This window comes from Heptranchias perlo, chromosome 4 (genome assembly GCF_035084215.1).
Source record: "Heptranchias perlo isolate sHepPer1 chromosome 4, sHepPer1.hap1, whole genome shotgun sequence".
NCBI classification, from domain to species: domain Eukaryota; kingdom Metazoa; phylum Chordata; class Chondrichthyes; order Hexanchiformes; family Hexanchidae; genus Heptranchias; species Heptranchias perlo.
This window is the reverse complement of record NC_090328.1, coordinates 83,149,339-83,169,819: the sequence shown is the minus strand read 5'-3', so window position 1 is coordinate 83,169,819 and position 20,481 is coordinate 83,149,339. Positions and strand designations below refer to the sequence as shown.

The 20,481-nt window shown below is 42.4% G+C and overlaps 1 protein-coding gene and 1 long non-coding RNA gene across 2 annotated transcripts in view; one reads left to right on the top strand and one right to left on the bottom strand.

Annotated features, from left to right (window-relative positions):
* LOC137321071 (uncharacterized) overlaps positions 1 to 15,185 on the bottom strand; it is a 70,931-nt gene extending 55,746 nt beyond the window's left edge. The window contains exon 1 of the long non-coding RNA XR_010962706.1: positions 15,045 to 15,185. This is a non-coding gene — a long non-coding RNA (uncharacterized lncRNA). The remainder of the gene's footprint in view (positions 1 to 15,044) is intronic.
* Positions 7,620 to 20,481, top strand: part of cdc42se2 (CDC42 small effector 2) — a 148,727-nt gene continuing 135,865 nt past the window's right edge. The window contains exon 1 of the mRNA XM_067983249.1: positions 7,620 to 7,926. The gene's annotated coding sequence lies outside the window, so the exon portion shown is untranslated. The remainder of the gene's footprint in view (positions 7,927 to 20,481) is intronic.

Here is a 20,481-nt window from a genome sequence, read left to right as displayed (position 1 = left end):
ACTTTTCTTGTCTTTATATCTTATCAATAAAACTACGGTCAGTGATCCCGGGAGGGCCTTGCACACGCCAGCAGAAGGACAGAGTTTTTTGCGGGGGCCAGGGGGAGAAGTCCTGCTTGTCCTCAGCCCACAGAAATAAAAGTTAAGAATTTCTTCGGCAGTTTTATGAGCGGCCTCCAGCGGTCCCCTGAAAGGCCACTGTTTAGGCCGCTTTGCACCTGGTGTAACTGGTCGCAGCCTGCACAGTGCAAGCTCCATCCATTTGCACCTGATCTTTGCAACCAACAACAACAAATTGCATTTATATAGTGCCTTTATCATTGTAGAACATCTCAAGGCACTTCTCAGGAGTGTTACCAAACAAAATTTGACACTGAGCCACATAAAGAGATATTAGGACAGGTGACCAAAAGCTTGGTCAAAGAGGAGCGTCTTAAAGGAGGAGGGAGAGACATAGAGAGGTAGAGAGGTTTAGGGAGTGAATTCCTGAGCTTAGAGCCTAGGCAGCTGAAGGCACGACCGCCATTGGTAAGGCGATAAGAATCGGGGATACACAAGAGGCCAGAATTGGAGGAGCGCAGAGATCTCAGAGGGGTGAGACCATGGAGGGATTCAAGACATTGCCTGACCGGAGCCAATGTAGGTCAGTGAGCACAGGGATGATGGGTGAACGGGATTTAGTGCAAGTTAGGATACAGGCAGCAGGGTTTTGGATGAGCTCAAGTTTCCGGAGGGTGAAACGTGGGAGGCCGGCCAGGAGAGCTTTGTTTAGGACCCCTATTTTCATATTTAAGCAACATATTAAGCATATTTCAGGTGGCTAGGTAGCTCACCAATTTACAGTCCTGCAGCATATTGCATCAGACAGGCCTTATGCGTCAAAGGGTGGTCGAGGTACCCCCCTGATTTTCAACTTCCGGCTGCCTGTTTTTCAGGCCGTAAGTTGAATTTCTCACCCACACTGTCCTACATGTCCTTTCTTTTCCCTGTATCTTCACTGTGTTGAAATCAAAACTCATTACATTGTTTCAAACTCCAGCTTGTTCTTACCCAGGATCTAGTTCCTGAGGAGGAACTCCTTCGACCACAAGGCCGTCAGGCAGTGGTCGACATGGAACGTTCTGAGAGTCCTACAAGAAAAGGAGAGGGTGGATCCGAATGGGCAGTTCCCCGACCAGATGGTCAATGCCATTTGGCAGAATGTCTTGTCACTGGAACTGACCAACAGGCACCAGGATGTAGCCTGGATGGTGGTGAGAAGGGCCCTCCCAACACGCATAGAATCGCAGCGCCAGCGTGAGCTGCCCTCAAGGTTGCAGCGGGGAGGAGACTGTCATCCATCTCTTGATGGACTGCCCTTTCACACAGAGGATGTGGAGAGAGATGTGTTGGTATCTGTCCAAGTTCATCCCCAACAGTTCGGTAATGCAGGACGCTGTGCTCTATGGGCATTTCCCCGGGACCCATAACGAGACAGATATCAACTGCGGCTGGAAGACCATCACCTTGGTGAAGGAGGCCCTTTGGTCTGCCCGAAACCTGCTGGTCTTCCAGCTAAAGGAACTGTTCACGAACGAGTGTTGCCGACTGGCACACTCCAAGATCCAGGAGTACGTGTTGTGGGACACACTGAAATGAGGTGCGACCTACACTAAGGCCCTGTGGGGAAAGGCCACCATGTAAAGCCATCCCATCTTGTATTGTACAGCATGTATAATAAGATATGTATTGTGTTTAAATTGTAATATTGGAACCATATTCTGTATGATCCGTGTTGTATTGTTTTGAATTGTATCACCTTGGAATTGTGGTATCTTTAAATTTTATGAAATGAAGTATATTTTGAAATATTAAAAAAATCTCAAAACTCTGAAACTCCTTAGCTCCCTCAGTCATTTCTCCTAGATCATCAGGCTTTCAAAGCTTCATGCGGGGCAGAAGAGTTGAACATTGCAATTTCAACTAAAAGAACCATTACAACATACATAGTCATGAAAGGTATAAATCAGCTTTGGCTAAGCATGTGATGCAGAAACGGCAACAGCTAAAATGGCACAAAGTCAGGCTAATTGGCTCAGAACATAAACATGGAAAGCACCTTTGAGAAACATATGGACTCACCAGAATGTAATCAATAGAAAAGACTGTGATCAATTTAGGGTAAATTGGAATCCTGTCATGAACAAGATTTCATCCTTGGGACATTGTTGTTTTTATAAATTGTTTGATTTAATGTTCATTTATATATTCATTTTAAACTTATTAAAATGGAATGTCACTACCTGGTCAATTAGTTTCTTGCAAGGTCAAATACTAATCAATCAATTTTAGATAGGCAGTTACTGATAGCATTTAAGGCCATTTTAAAGCAATGACTGGTACGTATCGCACTGAAGGTGGAAGAGATATGTCTTCCAGTAGCTTGAGCAGTGTGTTATAATACCAGTACGAGAGAAAATCTGCCTTTTTTATGCAGTTGCATATTCTGTGGTGTTTACAAACAACAATTTCTATTATACAAGATGCATCCCTTTGATTTCTGGTGTTAATGTATAGTCTGAGAAAATTGTTGTACATCTCCACTTCCCTGTCCTAGTTTTGATAAGTGCCTGAGTCCTCAATAGTATAATGACAATGTTTCTACTATTGCACAGCCTATTCAAAATTTAAATTATGGTTGAGGATTTGCAGAGTTCTGGTCTTGGACTCTATTTATAAAGTCCAAATATATCGGATTGCTCGCACTTACTAAATTCATGCTTACATTAAGTATCCAAACAAAGATTGAGGACAACAGTTTATTTGTTCAATTTATAAGACCGTATAGTTACATTCAGAATGCCACTAATTTATTTGTAGACACCACTGTCTAGGCAAAGTTAAATGGTGTTATTGTTCAACATGATGATTCCAATTTGGAATACTGAAATTCATCATGTAAGACTGTGGAATCTACTAGAAAAAACTAAAGAAAAATTCCCTGAAAGCAGCGACAAGTCGTATTCTCTTAACAATTCTGTTGTAGCAACTTTACCCCAGGATCCTTGGCATTACAATTAACAAGTTTCAATGAAAGGAAGACAGTATATGGTCAATAAATCTGGCTGGGATAAATAGTTGGAAATCTCAGAAAAGCCTTTACTAAAATAATTTTATGTAGGAAGCAGGATCTAAAGTTATATTACTAACGAAGGAATACATTTCTATTCACTTAGAATCTCAAGGTACACAATTCTTCCTTTTCTGTCTTACCTCCAACTCCTTTGCCCTTGTCCCCTCAGATCCCATATGGCAACACTCCCCCGATATAATAGCCACCTCAGCAGCCTCAAATCTGCAGACCATAAACTTGAACACATTGGTTGTTTATCTGGCCTGGCTGTGTGCATTCAGCTCTAGCTGGACCAGGTCAAAGTGTACTGTAGTTTCCTCTCCCTGGTCTAACCGCTTCCTAACTATCAGTTGACCCTTGTGATCTGAAACAAGTCCAAACTCCTTTCTTCCATCACAAACTGCTTCTTTGGAGAGAAATGGCAGCGAACAAGAAAGCTGAGGTATGGTTACGAAAAGGGAAAATGGGGATGGTGGGAATTTTGAGGAGTTGGTGGGAGGTTGGGGCAGTCAGCGGAGACAGTTGTCGCTCTGCAGGTGGCCTCGCTTTTGGACACAAAAAAGTTCATAAGCGCTTTGTGTCTGAGGTGAGGATGAGGGTGAAGTCGGGGGCGAGTGTAAGGAGGCTTTAATGATTTGTGTACATGGATACCCAAATTCCTTTGCTTCTCCACAGTTCTTAATCTCTCACCATTTAGAAAATATTACGATTTGTCATTTTTGGATCCAAAATATCAGAAGAGTATCCCTGCTGCACAGTACGACATTTCCATTTCTTACACCTACCTTCCTTGACTTCAATACACAAGAAGATCGGGCACCATGTAAAACTGGCTGCTGAACCGCCAAGAGCATGTTTTGCATTACTGGCAAATATTAATTTTACCCGCATGGAGCCGTGATGTCCTGCTTAAACCTGAGCTCAGCTTCTTTCCTCAATTCTGCTCTATTATCAACATTGTTTTCTTCCACCTCTACAACATTGTCCCTATCTTCCCCCTTCTGCTGCCAAAACTTTTGTTGTTTTCAAATCTCTCTATGGCCTCACCCCATCATACTTTATTGATCTTCTCCTGCCTTATGTCCCCACTCACACCCATCACTCTTCCAATTTCAAACTCCATTTCATCTCTTGCTCCATCTACCCCACCATTTGGAGCTGTTTATTCAGCCATTGTGGTCCTGCCCTCTGGAACTCTTTAACCAGTTCCTTCCACCTTGCCACCTCCTCCCCGCCCCCACTTTCTCAAAATCCTCTTCTTTAACTATGCTTTTGGTGCATCATCATAGCCTCTCCATTTTTCCCTACTCGCTGTCCATCATAGCCTTTTACTCCTTATTATAAAGCACTTTGAGTTGTCTTGCTACACATGAGGAGTAAAGGGACAAGTTGTGGTTCTGTCAGAGACACTTCCTATCCACATTTGTCCTTTTTAAAGTAATTTTCCGCCTTATAGAAACACTTTTTGCCAGAGATTTATACTTGTGTGAATTTGTGTTTGCATTTCTGGTTTGTCCTTTTTGAATTTTTTGTGATTGTCATGTTATGAGATGTCAATGTTAGGGAATGAAACATTTTTCCAATTCCTCAGGGTTAATACGAAATAATCTCTGGTCATGTATATTATAATTAGATACAGAATAAAGCTCCTGCTACTCTGCTCCAACGATGTATATGGGAATAAAGGAACAGGAGTCGGCCATTCAGCCCCTCGAGCCTGATCCTCCATTCAATTGGATCATGGCTGATCAATACCTGAACTTCATTTACCCACCTTTGATCCATATCCCTTAATACCCTTACCTAACAAAAATCTATCGATCTCAGTCTTGAAAATTTCAATTGACCCAGCATCCGTAGCCTTTTGGGGAGAGAGTTCCATACCCTTTGTGTGAAAAAGTGCTTCCTAATTTGATTCCTAAATGGCTTAGCTCTAATTTGATGATTGTGCCCCCTTGTTCTGGATTCCCCCATCAGTATCTACCCTATCAAATCCCTTTATCATTTTAAACACTTCAATTAGATCACCCCTCAACCTTCTAAACTCAAGGGAATACAAGCCAGTTTATGCAACCTATCCTCATAATTCAGCCCATTAAGCCCCGGTATCATTCTAGTGAATCTATGCTGTACCTCTTACAAGGCAGGTATATCTTTCCTGAGGTTGAGTACTCAAAACTGAACATAGTACTCAAGATGGAGTCTGACCAAGGCTCTGTACAGCTGAAGCATCACTTCCTCACTTTTGAATTCCAACTCCCTTGAAATAAAGGCCAACATTCAATCAGCCTTTTTGATTACTTTTTGTACCTGTGCACTAGCTTTTAGTAATTTCTGTACATGGACACCTCAATCCCTAATCACTTGCCATGTAGAAAATATTCTGATTTTTCATTTTTGGATCCATAATATCAGAAGAGTACCCCTTCTGTAGCAGCAAGGTATTTCCATTTCCGACTCCTGCCTTGCTTGTGGCAGCTCTGAGTGAGATTGTCAATTTAGATTCAATCTGCGGGCAGTTTTGTGTTCTGAACCACATTCATTTAGAAATGGCATTGAAACTGCATATGTATCAAATCTCATAATTTTCAACCAAGCCCTACGCTGTCAAGTTTACATATTGCAATATGAAGTGAAAAGGTCAATGTGGTATTGATGCTTAGGGGAAAAAATATTGGGTCAACCATAATACATAATGTTGAGCGAATCAGGTCAGTTGCGAAGGGTCATGTTTTGAGATTGATGCTGTGTTACATATATACACTGCTGACTGGTACTATTGAAAATAGGCCTGATAGCAAAAATGGCCATATTTTGAGTTTAATGCACTTTGCTTGTGCAGCATTGGAAAAATTGGATCCGCTCAGATAAATCCATATTTTCTAAAGCTGTATCTACAAAAAAATTCTTAACATTTGAGATGTTAAAAATAATAAAACAAAATTTCCTGCATTGAGATAAAACATGGCTTTCTCCCTCTCGTCAGTCCTTCACTCCTTTCTGTCCTGATACATTTTCTGATTTCTGTGGATGCCATGCTGGCCATTCTTGGAAGTCCTCAAAACCTGAGATTTATAGAACTGTCCAAACTCATTTCACGTAAGGTGCTGTTAGCAGGCAGGGAAATAAGACATTCATCCAGGTCCCAAAGATGAAAGGACAATACATTAACATGAAATGACATTATGTATGCAAGCCCAAAGTGCTATACAATCTCTAGTTTAAGTTTATTTTCTTCCTCCATTCTCCAATCTACAAATAATAACATCTAATAGGCAATATTGGCACAGAGCTGTTTGAATTGAAGTGATGTAACTGTACATTGCAACTGGTAAAAGTGAGCAAGCAAAAGTTTAAAAATACCCTGTTGTGCTGTCCCAACTGAGACCATCAAAGGCAAAACAAAGGAAAACATTAGCATTTGCTCTATATACAGGTGTAAATATATGCTATCCATGTTGTAAAGGCTCTGATGACAAATATTTTATTCAGAGAAAACTGTTACTCAGTAGACAATATTTCCATCACCAATAAGGCTAAATAATGCCCACAGCTAATTCCAAATTTTAGATAACAGGTATATGTAATTGGTTCATTATCGGGTTGCTGACCTTTCAGTTTCAGACGGGACAATCTGGTTTTTGAATGGAAAATTTGTACCATGTGAACTGGACACCCGAAGTTTGACTTTTAAAAGATGTTCGTCTCCCCCCCCCCCCCCCCCACACACACATACTCAGGTGGAATTGCAGCGACTGTAGTCCTAAACCCACCTTGGGGTCATTTTATTGTCCAGGTTATAATAACAAAGTTTCTCCCGGCCTCGTGCCATACCATTGTGGCGCAACCTGGCACTGGCTGCTGAAGATTTGAAATTCAGAGGCTTCGCCTCATTTCGACATCATTCCTAGCAGCCTCCGAGGAATGAAAAGCGAGTCTGCAGCAGGCATTCAGCCAGTCTGGTTTTGGACTTAGCCACAACAACAACAACAACTTGCATTTATATAGCGCCTTTAATGTAGTAAAGACATCCCAAGGCACTTCACAGGAGCAATTATCAGACAAAATTTGGCACCGAGCCACATAAAGAGATATTAGGACAAAGGTAGGTTTTAAGGAGCATCTTAAAGGAGGTGAGAGAGGTAGAGAGGTTTAGGGAGGGAATTCCAGAACTTAGGGCCTAGGCAGCTGAAGGCACGGCCGCCAATGGTAGGACCAAAGAGATCAGGGATGCGCAAGAGGCCGGAATTGGAGGAGCGCAGTGATCTGGAAGGGTTGTAGGGCTACCTGGTATTGGAAGGCAACCATTCACATTGGCTCTTCTGGAGTCTTAGGTCCCGCCCCCCTCATCCTAAGATGCTATCTCTCATCCCTCGATTTACTGTGTTTGGCACTGGTAAAAGTGAGCAGGTGAAGGTTTTAAAACACCCTGTGGTGGTGCTGTCCCAAGTGAGACCAGTAAAGGCGCTGCTCTCCCTCCCTCCCTCCCTCTCTCTCTGTCTCTCTCTCAGGGAGGAGGGACTCTCAGTCTCCTCCTTTCTTTCTCATTATTCGCCGTTTCGGTTTTCTTTCAAAGCAGCGGAGCTTTTTCCCAATCTTTTCTACAGTCAGCCCCGAGTCGCCATCTTCCTCTTTAGAGCAATGATTTAACTCTGAGAGGGGAAATAGAGAGAGAGAGAGAGCGATACTGGGAGGAGAAGCACTGTGTGGTTGGAGCTGACAGAAGCGAGAGGGCATAAACCGCACGGATTTCAGCAACGTCCAGAGACCAGAGACCAGAACAGGAGCAAAGAGCAAAAAGCCCGCAGGCTGAGGTGTGTGAGCTTCGCTTTATTTTTCCGACCTCTTCTTTCCAGCGGCTTTTAAAAAAAAAATTTGTTGCAAATTGTCGGCGTTGCTTTAATTGGGTGAGTGATGTGGGGGGAGCGGGTCTGCGGAGCATTCATTCACTTCCAAATCCCACGTCTCCTGCAAAAAGGCGGCTTGACATTCCCAGCAATGGAAATGTGCTGCTTCCCCCCCCCCCCCTTTCCTTTAGAATGAATGGGTGATCTGATTTCTGGTGTCCATTATGGTGACATTACCAAGAATCAACATTTTAATTGGCATTTCGCGTAAAGGAATATTTGCATGTTGCCAGTGTAGACATTAAGAGTCTTTCTTCAGATTTACATGTTTCTTATTCACCAGATTTTTTTTTGTGTGTGTGAGTTTGGGGTCTGATGGAGGTATTTGCATTCATTCTGAAATGCTGCTTCCTAAACTGGACTAAGTATTTCTGCTTTTGATCCTGTAGGGTGGTATTTGAAGCTGATGAATTGAATGCATGAAGGGCTGATGTTGCAGATGAACGAGGGGGGTGTCTGGCTGGCTGGCTAAGCAGGCAGGCATCCTTCCCGAGATCTGTGGGCCTGGGATCAGCCCGGGTTTCAGAGCACGAAACAGACGCGGGTGTGAGATGGTGCTGCAGATTTGTAGCGTTTGGGTCGAGCCTGACTTCCCCGGAGCTCAGACCCCAATTCTCGGGGCTCGCATTTGCACTCCACCCCTCAGTCTTGGGGTGGGATGCTGTGACTTCTTGATGTGCAGGACCGTTAACTACAGAAGAGAAATGCACATTTCCTCATTTGTTGATTTCAGGTCACATATCTTTGGTACAACATGTTTTATTCTTCGTCAGATACAAGGTGATTTATCCAATTTTCTAATTCAATTGTTTTCACCAGCCTAATTTTAAAGAAACATTTGGTTTGTTGTAAATCTCAAGACTGATGTAAATAGAGCGGATTTGATGTTTTAGTTGCTGATGATTGTGAGTGTGTTAGAAGGAGTCCTGAACTCCTTTCTCTCCAGTGATTTATTGCCCAGTAATTAACAGGTGACCCATTCCCTAATTCCACAGTAGCTCAGAGCACTCTGGTGACAGAGATAAGCTCCGATTTTCCGGTCACTGCTTCCTATTATCACTACACCTGCTTTATTATCCCCACCATATATCTCGCTCCCATCCCCCTCAACTTCAGTTTCCTTTCCTATATCTGCTGCTATCCCTGTTAGCTTACACAGACAGTGATTCCCTGTTTACACTAGGGATCATCTAGACCTCTATTATCTCATTGGGATGATTTAAATGTCTACTATCTCATTGTTAAAAGTTGGTCTTAAAGCATGTTCCTAATATGTACATACATACGTCTGTTCCCCATCTTACAAGTCATTTTTAAGTTCAGCCTCTTGACTTTCGAAACGAATGTGGCAGTAAATGGTTATTAAGCTCTGTTGCTCGTGTGCTTCCAAATGTCGCTCGCTGATTGACTTGGGATGTGAGTTTTCAAATGTTTTATTTAAGAATTTGTTTCTTGTACAAAAACACAGAATTCCAAGTATAACAATGAAATTGACACTAAAGGCCCAATAGCAGTAAGAGAACAATAACATGATGATGGAATCTGACCAAAATGATGCATCAAAAATACATGCATTACCCCAAGTCTCCAGGTCCTGATGGACTTCATTCTAGGATCTTAAAAGAAGGGGTTGCAGAGATAGTAGATGCATTGGTATTAATTTTCCAAAATTCCCTAGATTCTGGAAAGGTCCCATCAGATTGGAAAATAGTGAATGTAACTCCTCTATTCAAGAAAGGAGGGAGACAGAAAGCAGGAAACTACAGGGCAGTTAGCTTAACATCTGTCATAGGGAAAATGCTAGAATCTATTATTAAGGAGGTTATAGCAGGGCACTTAGAAAATCTCAATGCAATCAAACAGAGTCAACACGGCTTTGTGAAAGGGAAATCGTGTTTGACTAATTTATTAGTGTAAGGAGTCTTACAACACCAGGTTATAGTCCACTGTATGGACTATAACCTGGTGTTGTAAGACTCCTTACATTTGTCCACCCCAGTCCATCACCGGCATCTCCACATCATAATTTATTAGAGTTCTTTGAGGAAGTAACAAGCAACGTGGATAAAGGGGATCCTGTGGATGTGGTGTACTTGGATTTCCAGAAGACATTTGACAAGCTGCCACAACGAAGGCTACTACACAAAATAAGAACTCATGGTGTACGGGTAACATATTAGCATGGATAAAGGATTGGTTAGCCAGCAGGAAACAGAGTGTAGGCATAAATGGGTCATTTTCAGGTTGGCAAGATGTAACGAGTGGAGTGCCACAGGTAGCAGTGCTGGGGCCTCAACTATTTACAATCTATATCAATGAGTTGGATGAAGGGACCGAATGTATGGTTGCTAAATTTGCTGATGACACAAAGGTAGGTAGGAAAGTAAGTTGTGAAGAGGACATAAGGAGTCTGCAAAGGGATATAGATAGGTTAAGTGAGTGGGCAAAAATTTGGCAGATGGAGTATGATGTGGGAAAATGTGAACTTGTCCACTTTGGCAGGAGGAATAGAAAAGCAGTATATTATTTAAATGGAGAGAGACTGCAGAACTCTGAGGTACAGAGGGATCTGGGTGTCCTAGTACATGAATCACAAAAAGTTAGTATGCAGGTACAGCAAGTGATTAGGAAGGCAAATGGAATGTTGTCATTTATTGCAAGGGGAATGGAATATAAAAGTAGAGATGTTTTGCTACAGTTGTACAGGGCATTGGTGAGACCACATCTAGAATACTGTTTGGTCTCCTTTATTGAAGAAAGGACATAATTGCTTTGGAGGCGGTTCAGAGAAGGTTCACTCGACTGATTCCTGGGATGAGGGGGTTATCTTATGAGGAAAGGTTGGACAAGTTGGGCCTGTATGCACTGGAGTTTCGAAGAAAGTGAGGTGATCTGATTGAAACATATAAGATCCTGAGAGGATTTGAAGGGGTCGATGCTGAGGGGATGTTTCCCCTTGTGGGAGAGACTAGAACTTGGGGCCACAGTTTAAAAATAAGGGGTCTCCCATTTAAGACTGAGATGAGGAGAATTTTTTTCTCTGAGGGTTGTGAATCTGTGGAACTCCCTTCCCCAGAGAGCGGTGGAGGCAGGGTCATTGAATATTTTTAAGGCTGAGTTAGATAGATTCCTGATTAACAAGAGAGTCAAAGGTTATAGTAGGTAGACGGGAAAGTAGGGTTGAGGTCACAATCAGATCAGCCATGATCTTATCAAATGGCAGAATAGGCTTGAGGGGCCGAATGGCCTACTCCTGCTCTTAATTTGTATGTTTGTACACAAATAAAGTCTATGGCCAGACAGCAATCAATCACATACAGCGCTGAAAAAATCAACTTAAACACTAGAATGGGGCTTGCAGCAGATCTGGGCCAGCGTGCTTACAGGGAGGGGTAAAAATCACTCTCGGCAAGCAAATTTTCTCGACCTTAGCAAGAATATCATGGGGGACTACCGAGAGGATTGGCAACACTTTGTAGGCACTCGGGCAAGAAGGTGTAGCTTCTCGGTGTGAAAACTCTGCAGTTTCTCGGGAGCATTTGTCAGCTTTGGGGCCAGGGATGTCCTTCATCTAGGTGTTGTAGACTGTATTCCAAGAAAGGGCCCAACTCTGGAGCAATTTGACTTGCTGAAGATGCAGTGAGTACATAATTTGCTCCATTTGAGGTATTGTCTATAAACTGTGCATTTAGTCAGCTATAGATAGTTGCTAATTTTAAAATTCTCATTCTTGTTTTCAAATCCCTCCATGACCTCACCCCTCCCTATCTCTGTCACCTCCTCCAGCCCTACAACCCTCCGAGATCTCTGCGCTCCACCAATTCTTGCATCCCCGATTTTAATCGCTCCACTACTGGCAGCCATGCCTTCAGCTGCATAGGCTCTAAGCTCTGGAATTCCCTCCCTAAATCCCTCTGCCTCTCTACCCCTCTCTCCTCCTTTAAGACGCTCCTTAAAACCTACTTCTTTGACCAAGCCTTTGGTCACGTGTCCTAATATCTCCTTATGTGGCTCGGTTTGATAATCGCTCCTGTGAAGCGCCTTGGAACGTTTTACTACATTAAAGGCGCTATATAAATGCAAGTTGTTGTTCGCCCCACCTAGAGTCAGATAGCTGGTATACAACAACGAACAGCACACACTGTCACTAAAACAAGCTTTGCCAAAATTCAGAGGTATGTCCATTGACTGCCTCAGAAGGCAGTGCCGTGGGGTGTATTCAGTTATGGCCACAATTCACTTATGAGCAGCTGGCCAGTAAGGTTGAATTGTTTGAAAATTAGTATGCAGTTTGAGGAACTGAAAATGATCCACGTGCACATATATATTGGTTTTCATAATTTCTCCCCCGATTTCTGTTCTGAAAGACTGATTTATGCTGGGGTAAGCATCCAGCTCTATCTCACCACCACCTCTCTCGACCCCTCTATTGCCTCTGTGTTGTCAGGCGGCTTGTCCAACATCCAGTCCTAGATGAACTGAAAATTTCCTCCAATTAAACATTGGGAAGACCAAAGCAATCGTCTTTGGACCCCGCCACAAACTCCGTTCCCTCGCCACCAATTCCATCCCCATCCCTGTCTCAGGCTGAACCAGACTGTTCACAACCTCAGCGTCCTATTTGATCCTGAGCTGAGCTTTTGACCCCACATCCTCTCCATCACAAAGACTGCCTACATCCACCTCCGTAATATCGCCTATCTTTGCCCCTGCTCAACCCATTTGCTGCTGAAACCCTTATCCATGCTTTTGTTACCTCCAGACTCGACTATTCCAGTGATCTCCTGTCTAGCCTCCCCTCTTCCACCCTCCATAAACTTAAGCTCATCCAAAACTGTGCTGTCCAAATCCTATCTTGCTCTAAGTCTCATTCACCCATCACCTCTGTGCTCGCTGACCTACATTGGCTCCCAGTCCACCAACACCTCGATTGTTAAAATTCTCATCCTCTTGTTCAAATCTCCCCATGGCCTTACCTCTCCCTATCTCTATAACCTCCGACAACCCTCTGAGAACTCTGTGTTTCTCCAACTCTGGCCATTTGTGCTTCCCCCACTTCCTTCATTCCACCATTGGTGGCGTGTTTTCAGCTGTCTAGGCCCCAAGCTCTGGAATTCCATCCCTAAGTCACTTCACTTTGCTCTCCACCCCGCCCCACCCCTCCCTTAAGATGCTCCTTAAAACGTACCTCATTGACCAAGCTTTTGGTCACCCGTCCTAACGTCTCCTCTTTTGGCTCGGTGTCAATTTTTGCCTGCTTATGCTCTTGTGAAGTGCCTTGAAACTTTACGTTAAAGCTGCTATATAAATGCAAATTGTTATTGGAAGTGACCAGTTGTTATATTTGTAGTGTTAGCTCCAAGGGATCTGTTTGTTCAGCACAACAGTAGCATTGTAATTCTCAAAGTGCTGACCCAATACTAGTTCCAGATAGTGACTCTTTGTAAGTGAAGCTTCCAAGGTTGGATCATCTTTATTGGTCATTCTCGCAAATATCTGCGTATCTATTTTTGTTGCCTCTTCACAATTATGTATGCATGTACAAGATCTTCTCTCAAACCTTGTCCGCTGTTGATTCAGGGTTCACTGTTTACTCTAATTTAAAGCTCTTACCAAAAAAGATGAGTACAGAAGCAAATACCTAAATGTCAGCTGAGGATGAAATAATTTACCATTGAAGCTTGGGGTGTATATGCACCATGACATGATCATAAAGTACCCGGTGGTTTATGGAGGGTAAAAGTGGCATGGAGAAACTAGCTAGAAGTTATAAATGGCATATTGTTAAATTGTTGTTTGCACTCACTAATATGAGTTTCAGATGCACTTTAGCACCAGACCCAGAAATGCAATTTAATGGGTGCAAAGTTTTACAGAAACATCTTGAAAAAGGGAGCATTAAATCCAACAAGTATACCATCTCTCTATAGCTGCATGTTTTTTTTAATATCAGATTTTAACAAAGAATATTTCAAACTGGAGATAAATGTGGACATTTAGATTTCATTTTCTTTTGAGTTATTTTCTTCGCTCCTCTCTCTCAAAAACCCAGCAAAGAGGGCAGTAGGCACCCTGCCACCAAGCGTCTTGCAATGACGCTCTGAAACTTGTTGGTGGGATTTGCCCGAGAGCGATCCAGACATACACAGGCCTATTTTTAACTGGCCAAAATTGGCGTTAATATGGCCTCAAAATGGCGTCATAGACTTATCGTCCGTTTACGCTGATGCTCTGGCCACTGCTATTTTGAAAAGGGCTTCCCTTGGGTGACCGGAGTGCCCGCATATATAAGACGGGAGGCCTCTTGATTGTGCAAATCGGTGACCTATGACGTAGTTGAGCATGCCTTAAAGAAACCACTGTTGACTGTCCCAAAAATGACCAACGTTTTTTCAATGTTACATTTTTATGGAGACAGAGGGAGCAGGAATGCTCCTCCTGGCTCCACAGAAGTACTGTGGGCCATTAACGACCTAGTGTTCCCCCCAGGACCGGCTGAAATTCCTTAGGACTAAAACCAGCAGGCTGCATTGGGACAGCTGTTTGGTATCTGCAGCTTGCCAGCCCCATTTGACTGAGCCCCGGGCCTCAATGGCTCCGGCCTCTTTGGTGCTGGGACAGGCAAGCGGCCGGTGCGTTCCGCCAGTTGGCAGCCTAAAAGCTAAAATCCACCCGCGCTTTCCAAATTTCCCTTCCTCCTGATCAGGACGTGCTCTGTATCCACCCCGCTCCTCGCAGATACATGGCTGTAGTTAGGTTACGCTGAGTGGAAAATCACAGGCATGAGCCCAATTCCCTCTGCTCAGTAGAGCTGCACCACCATGGCGCTCTAACATGTGCTGGTACTTTAAAATGACTTAACAGATGAATTGAACCTGGGCAAATGACAGTGTATCACTGGGTTGTGTTTAGTACCAATCTCAGTTGTGTAGTCTAAACAGGAATGTACATTGGAACTGGATTTAAATTCAGATCAGGAGCTTGAGTGTTTTAGTCAGAACTAACATCCGCAAATAAATTCTCACCTTTCAGACGTACATTGCAATCCCGAGCAGCTGTAAGTTCCAAACTGATTTGAATTCACAGCTGAAGTATAACATAAGGGCTGAAGATTATCCCCTGTCATCTGTGAAACATTTCTTGTATAAATATTATTGAAATCTGCATGTTCCATTCTGATGCACAGAAAACTTTTGACGGTGTGAAATGAACTGTACTGTGCTGTTGGTTTCACTTTCAGAACAGTTTATACTGAACTGTACAGACAACTGATTGGAAATTGTAAAGAACTAAGGCTATCTTAATTGTAGCCAGTTAGTTAATGAGTAACAGGGTGAACACAGCACCATTTCATTTCCATGTCAGGTCATGACATTGGACAAGAGAATTTTGTAAAATGAAAATGGAAGAAAATTGGGTTTACAATAAACTGTGATTTCCCCCCCCCCCCCTCAAAAAATAACTAATTGCTAGAAATCAATCAAATCAAGTCTTTTATTTTTATTATTTTAACCCGATTATTCCTTTCAAGTGGCAGGCTGTCAAGGGAAAAAGTTAAAAATAATGAAAATTGTGGCTGTTTTGGGCCCAGCCATGCCAAAAAGGATTAACAATGGATACAAATCAGCAGATGAAGCAAAATTTTCTGAGGTAATGGAAAATAAGGATGAGTGTTTATCACTCAGATTGTGGAGATTCTCCCAATGCTCCTAAAATACTTTTTCCCCCCCCCCCATTCTTTAGTCAGTCTTTCTATTCCTACTGGATTAAGTATCCAATCCCGAGTTTATGTCTTGATTTTTTTTGTGTAAAGAATAAACAATAGCAGGTCGCTTTTAAAAAAAAACGCACATCCCAGGCTGTTAAAAAGCAGGAGTAAAGAATGGGAAATTAAATTTGAGTGGTTGATTGTGTACAATCTGATGCCAGAGTGAGCTGAGTGGAATGAACTACTGATCCACAGCTCCAGTGTGTGTTAAAAAGCTAGCTTTTACTATTTGGTTTTTGAAGGATATTTCAATTAATCCTGATTGCTAGAACAAAATTCCCCCATTTTCCCCTCACCTTTTCTGAAGGTGCTGACATCCAGTTCCATGTGACCATCCTTCATGTGTGAACCTAGCCAGTGAGCGTCAATGGGTTGTTCGACAACATGAGGCATCACTGCCAAGCCCAATCACATCCTCTATCAATTTCTACAGCAGCACACATTTTCCAGCAAGGGTCAATTAATAGTGACCAAGAACTGAAGCTCAGTTTTATTCTCCCCCACCCCCAACCCAAGGATGCTGATGTAAATTGTAGCACCTCAGCTGCTTCTCTGGCTGAGATCAGCTAACTCAATACAGAGTAGTAGTAAAACCTCGAATCTTTCTGGTCTGTATGGCTGAGTACCATACTGGTGGTGCAGTTAAGCCACTGAGCATCCAGGGCTAAACCATTTTTTAAACTCTCTATCAATCTATTTAAAATATACAGTTGACCCTCTCTATTACAATGCTTTTGGGAGCCATCATAAGTGTATGTTGAGAAAGGCCGTTTGTATGTTGTTGCTGTATTAATGAGGAAGCCATAAACTCCAAATGTTATGTTTGAGGTGCTGGTATATGTAAAGCTACCAGCATTAGGGAAATTTTAGGACTGAGATTCATCTTCAATCATAAACCGATTTAAACACGAAGCTGTGTACATTTTTCAGAGTGAGATACATCAAAATGCATTAATTTTTTATATAGATTGTTAAGCACATAAATATGCCATTCGCCCCAACTGGTCTACAGTAGCGTTTATGCTGCACACAAGTCTCTTCCCACCCCTGTTCATCTAACCTTGTCAGCATATCCTTCTATTCCTTTCTCCCTCATGTGCTTATCTAGCTTCCCCTTAAATACATTGATGCTATTTGCCTCAACTACTCCTTGTGGTAGAGAGTTCTACATTCTAACCACTCTTTAGGTAAAGAAGTTTCTCCTGAATTCCCTATTGGAATTATTGGTGAGTATCTTATACCTATGGCCCCTAGTTTTGGTCTCTTCCACAAGTGGAGACACCTTCTCTACGTCTACCCTATCAAATCCTTTTATAATCTTAAAGCATAGGGAACATGATTGCTCTGGATGAGTGAGACTTGGTAGGTCTGTAAAAGATATGATTAAAGAAAATAATCAAAGATTGAAATCAAGGCCAATAATGAACTGTCCTTCCATATTCTGCTGTAGAATGGGCAGTTTATTATTGCCTTCAATAACTACCCCGTAAGTTTCTCTTGTTTGGTTGAAAAGGTTGTCACTGTTTAAATTTAGAAATAAAATGACAGAGGTATAATCAAGATCGTGGTCACCATTGAGGACATTGTTGTTGTTCCTCCTTTGACGTAACAGTTGTTGCTGGTCAGCTGTTATTCTTAAACGTTTTCAGAGAAAGTCCACTTTCAGCCTTTGGCCTTCGGTGTTTATAAGATGATTTCTCGGTTTGCCATCTGTTTTATTTTTTCCAAGAGAAAGGGGAACAACTGTGAGGAACAAGCAGATGGAGAATCCTAGTTTTTAAAAAAGACAAGCCACCTACCCTGCTGATCACGACCATGTGTGCGCATGAAAAGAGGTAGAGCCTGATTCAACCCGGAAATGGCTGTTTGTGTGACTGATGGCTAGAATTAAACCTGTCTCGTTATTCAACAGGCATGAGGAAATGGTTCAAGCAAGAAGTTTCCATAAAACTTAAACATGAGTACTCAACGTGGGATGCACGTGGGGGAAGTCCAATGTTTTACAGGAAGAATTCCTGCCCACAGAGATATCAGTTACCAAAATTACTGTCTTGGGAGTCATGTGTGAAGTGTTTTTCTAAAGAAGCGCATATTGCAGAAAAGCTATGGCATGCTGTTTGTGTTGATCAGGAAGCCATAAACCACGTGTTACGTTAGAGCTGATGGTAGATGCACCTTTACTGTTACATCTTTGCTGTTCAGTACAGAAGGTCTGGTTATAATTAGAGAACAGTCATCACTTTGCTCTAAACTTGCCCCTGTCCTTATGAACACTTGGCTCATCTGACATTTCTGATGCAGCACTGTTGAAAATGTGTTTTGGACATGCTGCAACCAGTAAGATTCAGGCTTGTTGTTACATACCTGAAAGGTGAGGGGATTTGAAACTAGTTACAAAATCTGTAGATTGAGCAGTATCTTTTAAAAAAAAAACTCAAGGGCTCATTTGGCAGCTACATTAATATTTTCAAAGAAGAGTTTTCTTGGAATGATAACCTTAGGATTGAGATTCTTTAAATAATAACATTTGATTTTTAGGGATTCCTGCTTTGGACATAATACACAGAATGTACAGCACAGAAACAGGCATTTGGCCCAACAGGTCCACACTTGTTTATGCTCCACACGAGCCTCCTCCCTCCCAACTTCATGGCAAGGAATATCGGGCTGAGTGTAGAACAGGCGGCCAATCCGCAACTGACCCCTTATGTTTGTGGACTAGGTGGTGAGGTGAATTGGCACTCAGCCTACTGCCTGGGACCCACACGGATGCAATGAAAACCCAATCTCCACCAGCAAGAAGGCTTCTACATAGAATCAATTTGAGCAGTCTCATCTCAGATCTCAGTGGATGTGTCCACAGCAAAACAAATCTGGTCATTATTTGCCATTAATTGGCATAATAGCTCATCTCACTTGAGACTAAGGATGACTACTGGGCAAAACTGGAACATTCACACTGTTGAGATAGGGCACCTAGAATGGAATAGCAGTGAGGGCAATTAGGGATGGGCAATAAATGCTGGCCTTGCCAGCGACGCCCACATCCCGTGAACGAATAAAAAAAAATTAAAAAAAATAAAAAGAAAAATAGCAAATGCTGGAAACGTGAAATAAAAGCAGAAATGCTGGAAAGACTCTTGGGGAGACGGACTGGTTAAGGTTTCAGGTGTGACCGTTTGTCACAACTCAAAATGAGTAATTTTCGCTTTCAGCATGGGTGGAAAACTGGCCGAGTGGATCAGACATCCGTTCTGCACCCCGCCCAATTGACTGCAACAGAAAGGAAGATCAGGCGGAGTGTATAACGGGCAGCCAATCCACAACTGCTAGTTTCCACCTGCACCAAAAGTGAGGATGACCCCATAGGTTTTATTGGAGGGTCTTGCCTTCAGTGTTCACCTGATTTTCTCTCTCAGACGCTGTCTAACCGGCTGTGTATTTTCAGTACCTCCTGCTTTTCTTTCAAAGTGGAATAGTGTTCTATTCTCCAGCACTAACATCCCTTAGCGTGAAAAGCAACTGAGATGTCCAGCTGTCAACTGTACTGCCCCTTCCTATATCCCGAAACCAACTGAGGCAAAAACTGTACTTTGTATCTGATGGAATTTACTCTGATGGAGATGATGGAATTTACTCTGGTAGAGGAGCAGTCCAAATTGGCACATTTACATTTGTTTTTAAAAAAAAAAAATTGTATTGGGTGTAGCAAATTTATTAAACTCCTCTTCCCAAAATTGTGATGGTTGTAAATATCCTAGAAATCCTTTAAACTAGTTGAACTCCCATGGTGATGTTCACAGCTAGTCTCCATGGTTGTAATCGCCTCCAAGTTCCCCTCCAAATGACACACCATCCTGACTTGGAAATATATCGCCGTTCCTTCATCGTTGCTGAGTCAAAATCCTGGAACTCCCTTCCTAACAGCACTGTGGGAGAACCTTCACCACACGGACTGCAGCGGTTCAAGAAGGCGGCTCACCACCACCTTCTCAAGGGCAATTAGGGATGGGCAATAAATGCCGGCCTTGCCAGCGACCCTCACACCCCGAGAATGAAATTTTAAAAAAATGTTTAGCTGCTGTTCGGCTAGCTTATCTCTGAGGCCGCTGCTTAGGTACTCCCTTCGAGGAAGTGGTCTAAATAGGTAAATACTGCGAACATTTAGAGCCTAGTTGAGGGATGTTTTTCAGCTCAGTGGCTTTTTGTAAAACCCTGGCTCCTGCCCTCAGGAAGGGGCCAAAATATCAAAGCTTGAAAACCAATGGGAAATATATATTTTTGAAACTTAAGTGTGATATACAAAACTTTTGCTTTTAATAGGTATCGATAAATAAATAAATGTAGATTCTCTCTCAAAAATAATGAAAAGGAATTGAAATGCTGTACTTAACTAGAATTTCCAAATTCTGAGAAATGCTGGTTAATTCTGTGCAACTTTTATTTGGGGTAGAGTGTGGAGGGAGGAAGTTGGATCACTTCAGTAAACTAAATTTGAGTTTTTAAATTTATTTTTGACTAGCACCTCATGATGTCCATTGTAAAAATCAAAGGAAGCAAGGCTTTTAGTAAGTGTTGCAATGAGAGATTTATAACTACATAGGCAGGCCAATGTGTACTTCTCCTTTTGGTTAATTTCCGACACCACCTGTATCAACACTATTTGGATCCTTTTTGTGAGAAGTAGCCATTTT